This window comes from Coenobita brevimanus, chromosome 73 (genome assembly GCF_032717465.1).
Source record: "Coenobita brevimanus isolate Jiangsu-jjx chromosome 73, ASM3271746v2, whole genome shotgun sequence".
NCBI classification, from domain to species: Eukaryota; Metazoa; Arthropoda; class Malacostraca; order Decapoda; family Coenobitidae; genus Coenobita; species Coenobita brevimanus.
Genome location: NC_137026.1, coordinates 29,038,520 through 29,053,277, shown reverse-complemented (window position 1 = coordinate 29,053,277; position 14,758 = coordinate 29,038,520).

Here is a 14,758-nt window from a genome sequence, read left to right as displayed (position 1 = left end):
CTACCTCTTGCCTTCAGCCCCGGACACAGTACCGTGTAGGCACTTGGTAGAACTGCGACCAGAATCACAAACTTACGATTCACTGCCTGTCGTAGATGTATTATTATTTTATTTTTTCAACAGGATGAACAATGAAAGCAGTACACTGAATCTTTCCATGACACTTGTTCTTCCCACAGGCCCGTCACTGTTACGTCAAGGAAATGATTATAAGTTTGTGAATCTCGCCACCGAGTTCCATCCTAGTGATGAGTTTATTATGTACATTTTGCTGTTTAGTCCTTTCTATATGACGACGTCTTGTTTGAATACCCCAGGAAATTTTAATTCAAGTTAAGAGAGATTTGTGGTAGTGTATAGCGCAACATTTTTAACTCTTTGACTATGCAACGTCTCCCATAAGGTGAATAAAATATGCTGGTAGAAAAATTAACACGACGTCGTCATAGTCAATGGGTTAGAATTAAAGATGGCACTCAAACTTTACATATCAGTATATCTGTACAGGTAAATAATCGCACATTTTATACACACACATTCCTAGGGACATGTCAGTCGTAGCCTTATACTACATACTGAAATCTTGTGTACATTCTCTCGCAGTTCCGTGTGTTGGTCCTGGTGTGTTTGCAGAGCCAAGGCACCCCTGTTTACATCCCAGTTAATCCACATAGATGAAATGAAGTAACTGTGTCACTGGTTTTACCAGAGAACCAAAACAATCAGTCTTTTAGTCTCACTGAATGCAGGCATCTTTACTTAAAATGATCCAAACCCTTCTGCCAAAACATAGTCGTCTTAACGTCAGAATAATACAGTTTGATACTGTGTATAAGTATATATGAATTCAACCCGGCTGCAAGGGAAGTGGTGGCTTCCGTTATGAGACAACCGAATGAACTAAAAAATCACCCCAACGTGATCTTATTTGAAGACATAATACTTTCCCCACTGGGATTTTACCAGCTGATCCTGTGGCTGCTCGGTAGTCATCTACAGTATCGCATGTGGTCTGAAGGTTAATGCAGCATACCATACATAATACAATCTGGCTGGCTCCTAAACAGGGTGATATGTGGGTGGGCTTCTCTGAAGTCTTTTACTGGAATGATTAAGTAAATTTGATTCTTTGTCAGGCCACTAATGTGAGGACGCACGTGTCCTTTCGCTTGGATTTATGCCTTCACAACAGACGTCTTTTAATAATATTTTGTTCTTTGCTACCGCCAGAAAGTCTGTATTTTGCAAGAAGGGACAATTTAGTCTGAAGAATTAGTGGGAACTGTCGAACATCGTTCGTAAGTGTAATATAATTACCTGGTAGCAGAAAGAATATTGTACATTGGCATCGTTCTGGAAGGGTTTAACTGAAATATAAACAATCACACTGGTGCCATATCTCTATAATCACACCAAACCGACCAGTTGAAGACTAGTATAATCTTTAAAATTGTATCTGAACAATTGCGGGGTTAAGTTCTTATATTACTGATGACAAAAAGTATTAGATAAACCAGTTCACTGTATACATATTATGCTTCACCTATGTATTTCTCAGTAATACTTTATACCGTGTACAGGACAAGTATACAGTATGTCAACATCAAACACGCAAAGTAGTTTCATGCATACCCGTTTTTAAGCATACTAGTACACACTACTGAGCTCTATAATAAGGAGTGGCTATCTTCGCAACGAGCGTGTGACTTTGGCCGCCACATTGAAACACGCACACTCGTCGCCTCTACCACTGTAATGCAATTGGAACACTGGTCTTAGCTTGTTGTTTCTGTTTCACTGTTGTTTGCATAACCTGAGCAGTGGGCCATGACACTATATTTTAGCTGGGCAGTGGACCAGGGGACTACATTTTCCGAATTCATCGGCTGATTTCAAAAGCCGTGGGTGTTGGGCTTAGTGTATAAACGTCATCAGCTCTACCCTGGGCCCCTGGCGGCGGGCACACAAATTACGCGGCATTACCCGTGAGAAACCCTCTCCTTATGACAGAGCTCCGTGGTACACACACAAGAGCCCTGACTCAAAAGTTTTTACAATTAATTCCCAGTTGCATGGTTTACCTTTGCATAAAGGACAAAGAGAGTGCAGAACCTTGCGTGAGATGGAACACAGAATCTTCACATGGGTCTTGTCCTCCTTGCAACAAACATTTCTTTAGAGGAAAACGATTTTTAAAAAAAGTTATGGAAGGGGAACGTGCAGAGACAAATCTCGGTTACTAAGGAAATAAAAAAGGTACTTTATTTTTGCATTGGAGTTAAGGTGAGGAGAGTGTAAAATATTTCCATATTCCTTGTTCTCCATATACAAATCTTATTTATGACAGAGAATTGATTATAAGTCTGATATGAATCTCAGTCCAGGGGCAAATCCAGGAATTTGTTATTCTTATTCTTAAACTTTTTCTGGGCAGCAAGGCAATAATAGCTTAGACTGTCATATGGGTTAAACCTCATCCATTTAGAAATTAATATTCCTAATAGTTAAGTCATTTACAGCTACATAAGAAAAAATGCTGAACCTTTCTTAATTATACTGGATGAAAATATTTGCCACAAACAATTTCATTATGTATTTTTCCATACCTATTTTCATCATATACATTTTTTTTTTTTCTATGGAGTTCTTCTATAGTCGTTCTGTTTTATGAAGGCAGTTTGGGTGGGGCAGCCTAAGACCTCACACCACTAGCTCTGATGCCACATCACTGCTACCACACACGTGTAATTAAGCCAGCTCACCTCTCTCTCCCTCTCTCTCCTATTTCAAGTTAGTAACTACTTATAAATGAATTTTAAATACTCTATATAAATGTAATTTAAAAATAACTATAGTATAGTATAAATCCGGTAAGACTTGTTAGCATTGCTTTTGCGACATGTCAAGTGGAGTGACACGAGAGACAGCCTTGTGTGTGCGGCTCATACTCGGTCAGTCTCCCGCCATGGAAGCTTGCCCATCAAAATTCAAAACAAGAGAAAAAATAAAGAAAATAAAAACAGAAGTAGTTAATGTAAATATAAATATGAGAGAGAGAGAGAGAGAGAGAGAAAGAGAGAGAGAGAGAGAGAGAGAGAGAGGGGGGGGGAAGCACGTGTCTGGTGGCGGTGGCAACAGAGCTAGCAGTGTGAGGTCTTAGGAGGCCCCACCCAAACTGCCTTCATAAAATAGAAAGCCTATAGCAAACTAAAACTATTAGATAAACTTTAAATACTTATGGTTATAACACACACAAGGAGCTGTTTTGCACTTCTTCGTTTTTGCTTTGAATCATACGAGTACGCAGCTTGGCCTAGTGCATGGGTACATATTGCAGAGGGGCAAATGTTATATATATATATATATATATATATATATATATATATATATATATATATATATATATATATATATATATATATATATATATATAAATGAGGCGAAGACGCACATGACGGGTTGGTGATGATTGGCTGAATGCAGCCTGTCCAAATAACATTTACTAACCCAAATTTCTCCCTCAGATATGCGTTGTCAATTAATAATGCTAACGAGTAAAGAGATTATGAAGTAATGTTGCATTCAGCCAATCATCACCAACCTGTCAAGTGCACCTTTGCCTTGATTAAAAAAAAAAAAAAAAGTATAGTTAGGTTTGAAATATGCTGAAGTCAGTTTAAAGGACGTTAATATTGGTTACATTAACTTAAGTTTGATATTCATTTCTTCAGCAATTAACCCTTTTGCGTGTGGTAAGTTTTAAAAAGTTTCGTGTTCCATGACACATCAACTTTTCTCCCCTCCCCACTGCCCACCGTGCGCTCCAAAAAAGTGTATTCTTGGCTTATTTTCACCACCCAAACATATTTATTTTGCCATAAAACCCACATGTTCCTATTCATCGATGTTTGTTCTACACGGTAAGCAAAAAGAAAAAAACACACACAAGAAAACACTATACGTACATTAGGGTCGTGAGAGTAAACATTCAGGAACATTCATCTCACTTCCCAACATCATAACTCGAATGTTTACTAATCAATCTAAAAAAAACACTATATGTACATTAGGGTCGTGTGAGTAAACATTCAGGAACATTCATCTCACTTCCCAACATCATAACTCGAATGTTTACTGATCAGTCTATACATGTTATACATCAATGGAAGGAGAATTTTATTAGCTTTCGAATGGGTTAGGTGGTATTTTGATTTGACGTATGGTTTTCGAGTAATAAGCAAAAAAGTAAAACCTATTTCCAACAGACAACAGAGTTTTTATTCGGGGAGCTCTAGCAAGAAACTTTTTTTGGCGGTGTTGTTTTTATTTCATCATCTTATGCAGAACTTCACGAGTTTTCATTTGAGATCAGAACGGTTCTCCTACATCTCATAGTTTTCGAGAAAAATGCAAAAAACTATGGTGTACCCACGCCATGTCATGACCCTAGGGCAGTGTCCTCCCTCCCCCTAAGCTACTGCATGTATTTCACCAATTCCTTGTACACTAGGTATGCACACTATATTCACATGATTTTTTTTTTTTTTCACCAACTCCTTGTACACTAGATATGCGCACTATATTCACACTATTTTTATAGTTGAATACTCACATTTGGTGCAAGTAGAGGCAGTGTAGTTGATTAGAAACTAGCACAATCTTCATTGGGCCAACGGTTGATAACGACCAGGAATGCTTCACAAACATCAAATTACCTATTGCAAACACCAAATGTAATTACAACAGTGCCCAAAAAAACTATAAGTAAGCACTGCTGGTATATTGGAATATGTTGCATGGCCAGGACGGGGGTAAAAGCAGAAATTTAAGGGACAAAACCTCACAGTACCTCCCACACTCACAGCTCATTTGGTACTGAAAAACCTGTCCGCTCTCTCGCCGGTATCGGGACCCCCAGTTCTCAACTCGTTACTTTTGATGAGCGCCGGGCAAGCTATGACACCTCCAATAATGACACCGATCAACCGAAAACTTACTTCTTGGCTAATGTTTTTTTGCTTTAGAAGACACCAAAAGCGCCAATGTGTATGTTCGCAGCCAGACCCAAAAAACGACTAACGCATCAATGAGTATGAAGGGGTTAAGCCTGAAGGACAAGTACAGTAGGTTAGGTTGATACATTTTTTTACAGTTAGTTATTTCTCTTATACATAATTATGACTGAAAAAGATGAAGAGTTAGTACATTTTCATACTGGTAATTGTCCCTCCTATACGTAATTATGATAGAAAAAGATGAACAGTTATAGTAAGGTACATGATTCAATAAGGTACTTGATTCAACGTAAGGTATGGAAAAAAGCAATACTCTACTTACAAAACCCTGTTATTACAGCTTTTAATATTCAACCACATATTATGTGTAATCATGGTGTTTACACTTATTAATTATGGGGGCATTGCACAGAACAAGGGAACATCATTGTACTCTGGCTCACCTCTATGTACTGCACTGTTTCTGTCACAGCTAGTACAAGCCTGCACCAAAATTCCTTTACATGTTGGGGATTCCATAATGATTAACTCTGGCTGTGATGTAGGGAGTTTAATGCAAACTTTGTATTTTAATTCATAAGAGCTAACTCACCTATGTTTGGGTATAAACCTTAAAAGTTTAAACAATTTATGGCGCCGTAGAATCTAGACAATTAATATTTTCCGCCTAATATTAGACGATATGATTCTGGGTGTGGTGAAGTGAGATGGTTAATAACTGTCAATGATTATTTTCACTGTTACCGGAAAACTTCATACTGTGATGCTGGCAGGACTAGGTTAGTGTTTTATATCTCAGAATGTGAAGAATATTTTAGAAATCAAGTGTTGTGCCATAGGATTAGGCTAATGATTATATCTGGAGACGTGAGGAACATTCTGGAGATTTCAGCATGCCTCTTTACATTTTCTCTTACCTTAGGAAGTAGTTCCTGTCATTATTATTGTGCATTGTTAATTTACGTGCACTATTGTATGAGCAAATGTGAGTTCTCTTGTGGATCCTGGAATGTTCTGGGCAGTACTGGTGGGTGTTGGGGAGGGGGTTATATAAAGTAACCATCCCGCATCTGAGAGGGTTCAGCTTAGTCAGTGTGCCAGTTTAGCTAGCTGCCAGGGAGCAGCAGACCAATAGTTTGTGTGTGACAGAGTCAGAGCCAGTCAGACAGCGAGAGTTAGTCCGTCAGTAAAGAACAGGCAGTGAACAGCACGTTACTCAGTGAGTCTGAGGCGGACGGACAGACAGAGTCTGTGACAGAGTTACTGAGCCAGACAATGAGAGCTAATCAGTGAAGGGCGGAGTAGTCAGTCAGTCAGTCAGTCAGTAAGCAGTAGTCAGTGGGTCAATGAACGGACAGGGAGCAAGTAGTAGTGAGTGAAGGAGTAAGGTAATGTGAGAGGATAGTCAGTGTTTTGCAAGTGTACCTCACCTGTGATTAGAAGGAATAAAAACCAAAAGTGTTTAGCTGCATTTAATTAACTGCCTGGCCAGTCTACGTGTTTTCGATGTTTCAGAGAATCTCTACGGTTGTAACAGTATTTTATTTCGGATAAAGCGGGATGATTCTCCGCACACGAGAAGCCCATCACAACCAAAAGGTTAAATAAGATTTCAGTTAAGTTCGGTGACGTATGTTTATTTTTCTTTATTCTTATTACTTTCTGATGCTTTCCTTCAGTTTGGAAACTTTTCCAACTGGAGGAGTTGGTTATGGCTTTCATTTACCCCTCTAGCTTAATCATTTTCCAAGTTCAGCTAAATCGTCTGGCTATAAGATGGATGAAAATATAAAATACGTCACAAGATGGCAGTGTTTATTAACAAGTTTGGCAAGAACTCATTAAGGGATATTATTCTAGGCATGGAACGCTTCTACCACTTTTTCCTTAGCTATTTTTAGTTATTTTAAAACATAGTATTCGCTTGTATGGTATCCACCGCTATAATATCGACACAGTTTGCCTTTCTAATATACAAAACAAGGTGTAATGTACAGAATAAATCGGTAAGGAAGAAGTGTTACGATATCTCCAAAGCCAATTAGATTACGATCCCGAGTGCTGACAGACTGAGCAGTGTAAAGGAAATAATGACTTCAGGCTGATTCACAAACACACTTCAGATCAATTCTCTGTCGCGAGTGGCATTTATATTCGGATGAACGACAAGGAAAGGAAGACACAGAATCTCCAATGTTATTTGTCCTTCCTCCAAAATTAATCAGTTGGAACAGAGGAATTTTTAACTTTATATTGTTATCACTGTGAAGATAATGTACTAAATTTTGGCCCAATCTGACCCTCTTTAACCATGAATAATTATATCACGCCTGTAGATGCCCAAGTTATTCCAAAAATCCTGTATCTTTAAACAAGTTCACTTTGCAGGCATATTATCCCCCACCCAGATGTTTCTGATACTGTGAAATAAAGACCCCTTAAACTTAGTTACAATAGATCAGAGGTGGGGAACCTTTCTTCTGTTAAGGGCCATTAGGATATTTTTATCATTCACGGGCCATACAAAATTATCAAGTACATCATATATATATATATATATATATATATATATATATATATATATATATATATATATATATATATATATATATATATATATATATATATATATATATATATATATATATATATATATATATATATATATATATATATATATACACGTACAAGAGTTTATGAAATTGCATTTATGAATTGCCTCGCGGGCCTGATCAAATGGTCTTACGGGCCTTATACGGCCCGGAGGCCGGACGTTCCCCACCCCTGCAATAGATAGTATTCGCAAATAATTCTCTGTGAATCCGCCCCCTCGACTGTAACTCTACTACTAGTTTGTCAAGACCACACAGTTCATAGCAATACCAGATTTACACCCTGAACCATCATGATTATGCTAATAACATCACTATTTATAAATAACGAAGTATTCACACACAAAGACAAACATACAAGTACATACCGAATCTAATCTACCAAATTTTTACAGTTAACCATTTGTTAAAATTTTCTTCAAACTCACAGTTCCACCCAAGACACACTTTGGAGTTGAAGAGTGGTAGTTCTGGCTGAAATATCCCACATTAAAATATAAGTCTCATCTTGCAATAAAAACTATGGTACTTTTTACAGGTCTTGAAGCGTTGTGGGACCTCATAAAATTTAGCAAATGCAAGTCAAGGGTTTAATCCTGAAGGCAAATCGAGAGTTCTGTTAACAACTCACAATGGTACTAGAGTTCTAAATCTATGCATAGACTAACATCAACAAAGTCTGGAGATGAGAAAGTCTTGTCATTTCCTGAAATGGGTTATGTGGGAGGTGATGATGTATCGTGTGCGTTCTCTTGCCATTACCCAAATTTTCCCCCACAGTTCTTAGACGTAAGTTTTATTATAATTCTTACCTACAGATGATTTTATTCAGCTTATGAGAAACTTCAAATAGGAGAGGTTAACTATAGCCTTTAATAACCCTTTCACTATAAGAGGCCTTCCCTGAGCTATGTAAAATAGTCTGGAGGCAACAACATTAATAAAAGAAGTCGCTGAATTGAAGGGGTTAAGTACAGAAGATGGATAGTTCTATGTGCCATCAGTGTATTGTCTGTACAGCTGCGGACAAAAATATCGTTCCACCTGGTCGAACAAGTATAAAACTCATACCCAACATTATGAAAAGTTTGTAGGGCTCTGAAAGATTTCCGATCTTCAAAACTTATTTCTCATAACCAAGCTTGGAATATTTAAGCCCGCAATTGCACACTCACAGAACAGTATCTTCCCAACTCAAACCCAGCTACACCCACAGAGATTCGAGGCTGCTTTGGTTGCTGTCAGGTTCAGTCTAGATATGAACCCATACTCCTGAGTTCATTTAGTGTCTACTTCGAACCTCAACCTTTACATTTGCGAACAGGGAGGAATGTTTTTCTGTGAGTGTACAGTCAACAAATAAAAAGTTTCATCACTCACTATGCAATATATTCTTAAACACAGGTCGAAGCATTCTGAAGTACCCCATACTCTGCCTTTCAAAAACTATACTAGTATTTAATGTCACTATTTGGTGGTAGGTGGTAGCGACCATTATCCACTCACTTGACGTAGTGCTGCCTACTTCTGCCTTCACCTTTATCATTCTTTTTCTGCGTCTGCCCTCCTCTTTTCCTATTTCTCCCATCTTTCCTGTCACATTTATTACTTTTCTTTCCTTTTCGAGTAACTCTACAATGAGTGACAAGCCTAATGGTTTCCTGTAAGCCTGGGAACCATTTACAACGCTGCGTCGTAACCATATAACCAACCCATACGTGTTCCATACGTATCAACAAGTGGGTTGGCTGAAGGTTAGTGCTCCTCCCTGTTAAACGACGAACTCAAACAAACGGCCATCCCTTACAGGATTATAGCGTCTGGTTATGGATAGACAGACAGACCATTGTAAAATAATGTCATCTGCTTCAATGATCTGTCACTCGGAACGTTAGAGACGCTGAAATATATGTACAAGTACTTCTATACAATGTTACCCCTCAGTAATGACATTCAGTAACTGCTGAAATACTTTTTCATTACCAGGATCATCAGACACACTTCATACACAAGGACAAACACTGCTCAGATTCATTGATGTTCATCAATGGAAGCAAGTTCAACATCCTATATATATTTTTGCCATTCAGAACATCACAAACAACAATTTATGAACAGACATCACTCAAGCTTCGTTAGGTTCATATACATCATCAGACTTATATGTAACGATACCATTATTTGTTGACTGTACATGGCATGTCTCACTGACAGTGGGATGAGGGTTGGAATGAAATATGGAGCAGCCAATGACATTACTCTGATATACTCTTCCATCACTCTCAATAGGCACTTCACACGCTTACAACCATGGTCTTAGCCTCTTCAGTACGATGGTCTCTTGTTACGTAATTTTCTTGCCACTCCAGGTTATTATATTTTGTAGAGATCTTCTGTAGAGAGGGGAATACTGTAATACAATTTCCATTAAACCTTTCAAACGTAATGGTTACTTTTATTCACCATTCTTAATGTCCTCAAACTTATTAACAAAGAAAGGATAGGAGAGCAGAACAATATCCTTTAACTTTCCACAACCCTGACATCTTTTTTTATATAGTACAATCTTGCTATGCCCAGAGTTCTTCGTTTTTTTTATTTTTTAAGACACTTACTGTTGTGAAGGAATGAAAGCTGTAAATGCCAAAAGGAACGTAAAATCCTAGTTACTGACAGTTGTTATGGAATATATCTGAACAGAAGAAAAGGGTGCCTGCATGCTACATAGCGGAACATATACTCTGCAGAAAGGTAAAGGTCAAACATGCATTATGGGACCAAGTCTTTCAGAATTTACTTGTGGATATGTAGTTTTTACAACTTGGTGTATCAGTACTGGCGGAGGTCTTCTGGTAATCAGTTAAGTCTGCTTTATGAAACCTGTTCACTACCCCAGCCGGGATTCGAAACTGGGTTCATTAGGACTGAAAGCCACCTCTCTACCGATTCAACCACATGTGCAGAACGACACCTTTCAAATAAATGAAAACAAGTTATGTGAAATGTGTAATGTTTAAATATGTGAACAGAAAAAAAAAAAAAAAAGCTTGGTTACCACGTATATGACGATAATGACCATTTAGTGAATTAGTTTCAGCTAATCTCGTCCCTCTCTTTGGAGTTTATGATATTACCTGTAATACTGTATAAATATATTAAACATCACACATGCATCTGCATACATATGCTCTGAACATTTCATTGGATGTAGCCTGCTGTCAAGTTTGATAAAAAAGACTCAGATTTAGTGTGAATCTGCTTTCTCAGTTTTTTCATTTTTTTTTGTCAAATTTCTGATTTTAAAGCTAATTACAAGGTTCTATAGTACTACCAGAACATTCATGACCTAATTTATCGTACCACCAGCTTCACTATGGCCGAAGTTGTACTCAAGTAAGAGATTTTTCTACCTGACTACTTTTTGGGCCGGCCAAGCAATGTTTGATGCTTCATTTAGCTGCAGTCTTAACTAATACTGACGAAATAAAGTCATCTCCAACCCATTCCCAAAAAAAGGTGCAACCATCACTCAACCTATAATGCAGAGGGGTATTGGTTTGACGCATAGTGGTGTGGTATGACAATACTACTACTTGAAACAAATGATACAGATACATGTGTACGAGTATACCACATCCAAGCAAAATATCTGTTTAATAAGGTTAAGGCAGAAGGATAAATTATATTCCCATCTATCCATCCCCACCTGGTCGAGACGAAAATTTAAGTAACTGAATAGTTTGCAAATTGCTCTTCCGAATCTGGATGGAATGGTCATATTTGATTTTCCAAAGCACCAGAACATAGGTTCTCAGTCAGTGACCCACGCTACTTGGCCGTGAATACACTCCTCTGATCCCTCTCACTCTGTAAAGACATCATATGAGGCCAGAAATTCACCCATCAACCAGGTGGCATGTACTGATCTGAATATAATATACCGGTACCTTACTTTTAGTTTAATGCAGTGTTTTTAAGGTTCATGCTCATTTATTTTTTGGGTGTTTGGAGTGGATATATTCATGAAAAAAGTTAGCAGTGTTAAAATAATAAACCCTGTCTTCAACCAGAGCAAAGTTAAATGTTTAGAAGGTATGAAGATATGAAGTCCACTAAACACAGCATAGAAAATCGCTACATTATGGTATTCTGAAGTCGGTCTTATGCCCACCAGCAATCCAGCTATAATGCACTTCAAGATTTCATTTACTTATAACAATTAACCATCAGTGCCATAATGTTTCATAAATGGCTATGACAGATTTGCTTATACTTTTGCTCAGTTTTACTTATTACAGTATTTTTTTTTTTTCCGCTGCCAGATGATTATTTTTTTTTTAACCACTACCAGACGAGATGATACACCTCAGGGGAAATTTATCTAGTGAGTGGGTGAGATACAGTATCTATTAAATCTTTTTCTGTGCTCTGATTTTTCTCATCCATTAAGTCTACATTCTTGTTACCGTCCAGTTATTATTATTATTATTATTATTATTATTATTTTGTGGTAGGTGGTGGCGACCATCATCCACTCACTTGATGTAGTGCTGCCTACTTCTTCCTTAGCCTTTATCATTCTTTTTCTGCGCCTGCCCTCCTCTCTTCCTGTTTCTCCCATCTTTCCTGTCACTTTATTACTTTTCTTTCCTTTACAGGTGGCTTTACATTGAGTGACAAACCAGATGGTTTCCTGTAAGCCAAGAAACCATTTACAGCGCTGGGTGGTAACCATATAACCAAACCATACGTGCTCCCTACGTGTCATCAAGTGGGTTGGTGGAGGGTTAGTGCCCCTCCCCGTAAAACAAATAACTCAGAGTCAAATGGCTACCCCTTCCGGGATTATGGTGTCTGGCAATAGATAGATAGATAGATTATTATTATTATTATTATTATTATTATTATTATTATTATTATGGATGCTAAGGGGAGTCCTCTCGCATGAAGGGGTTAAGGCGATGGCCGTAAAACTGCATCAAACCTATATGAGACATCAATCCTTCCTGGACTAGGGTCTGAAGCTGGGATGTGTAAAGGACCTATTGTTCATGACAACAGACATCTGTTTGTGTACCAGACCTTTTCTTAGCTAACTCTCTTATGAAAATAAGTGTATGGTACTGTCAACTTGATAAAATAATATATGTTACTTAAAATACATAATATCAAGATCTTAGAAAATACTTGTGCCTCAAAGGTTAGTGTATGTATAGTTAGCTTAGAATATTCCCTCTTACTGTGAAAATATATTACACAACTTATAAAAACCAGCATACATTGCAAGCCTTTAAGAGATGGACTACAGTCGGGCAGAGGGCAATTGGTCTTTTATGACATCAAAGTATCAATCAATGGATGTTATGGATCAGCTTTCGACTGTTAATGCCTCTGCATCTCAACTATAAATTCTATCAGTACATTATATCTTATGTACAGTACTATAGTTACAAAAACCTCATTAGAACAATCACCTGAGCATAAGTTACAGTACGATATTAATACTACATAAGTGCGCCCATTCAGATTTTACTGTCACAATCAACGCCTTCATTTTCACTTGCACTGCTACATCCCAACATCATCACCATCATCATCATTTACTTCCACCTAATGATGGGTGGAGGTAGGATTCAGAAAATATAATAGTGGGACAACATTCAACATCATGCTTCTCACTTTCATACTTTCTCTTTTCTTGTTGCTAATCTCACTTCTCTACATTCACAGTGCAGCTTAACACAGGCACGTCTTGGAACCAGTGACCTTTGCTGTATAATATAATGAGAGATCTTGACTAGTTTGGTTCCTGGTTCATCTTTGGCATCTGTGTGACTGTTCTGGGTTTGGTTTCAAGACTTCCATCTCTTAGAGGGCTTTGTACATTAAAAAAATATACTGCGTAATTTCTTTGAATAAGTATTTTTAGAATGATATGAACCATCCTAATTCATTATGCTCCTAAACATTAAAAATAAATACAGTATATGCAAATATAATACATTTACAAATACAAATCTATCAGCATACTCATTTATAAGCTGTTCCATAGGACAATGAAAGCAAAGGGTGTAGCCAGGGGTTTGTTTGTGGAGAGGTGTAGCTTGTGAAGTATATATGGAAAGATGTGGCTAGTGTACGTGGCATATTGTGACTAGTGGTGTGTATGTGGAAAAGAGCAACACATATCAAGCATACGAAGAGAAAAGATGTGGCTAGTAGAGTGTTTTAAAGAGAAAAGGCGGCCTGTGTAGTATATACGAGGTTCAGTGCATTAGAAGGGTCACTTGCACCACCCTGACCAAAACTCTCTTTCTCTCTCTTACATCAGTAGCTATTTCGGGACTTCTACCATAATGTACACGCTTTCACCTTTATTTTTAATCAATAATGAACGTTCTTGGTAGTAATAAACAAGCTGGTTAGGGTTGTCTGACAGTAACAAAACTCTGAGAGAATATTTCACCAAACTTTGCTAGTGGCGAGAGTGAACCTTCTCATGTGCCAACTGCCGAGCCTTGTGTAGAGGTGTCGCCAAGTTTCTGTCCGCACCCACCCCTATACTGCATCCATACATGAACCTACGTCATTACCACGTATGCCCTAACAGCTTCAGCCAGTGACAGTTATGATCTTGGTGTTCCTTGTCACTGTTACTTTTGTGCTTTTCGGTTTTTGGTAATGGGGAGTATATAGGGTGCATATGGATATTTTCATTGACAGTTTCTCCCACTCTTTATATTTTCCTGTTTCTGGATCCAACCTATCCCACTGAAATAGGGGGAATTAAGTTTCAGAAACTAGTACTTGTTGACAGTGACCACTCTTAAGCCAGGTCAATGCCACTCCTGTACAACTGACGGAATTATGGTTTTGGTCAGGATGCAATTACAGGGTAAGAGAATTAGGAGACACTGAGGTCAAGCCAGGTGAATACAGTTGATTAAGAATATATTATAGATTCATAATCATACCAGACATTAATTACTGGAGTAACCATAAAACTTGAGTCTCTGTAGTTTAATAAATCTTAGAGATATGTTAACAGCTGGTCCATTACTTTTAGTGGATATAAATGCGATCATGACCCATACGAAACAATTGGTACCCCTGAAATACTCTCTCACAGGA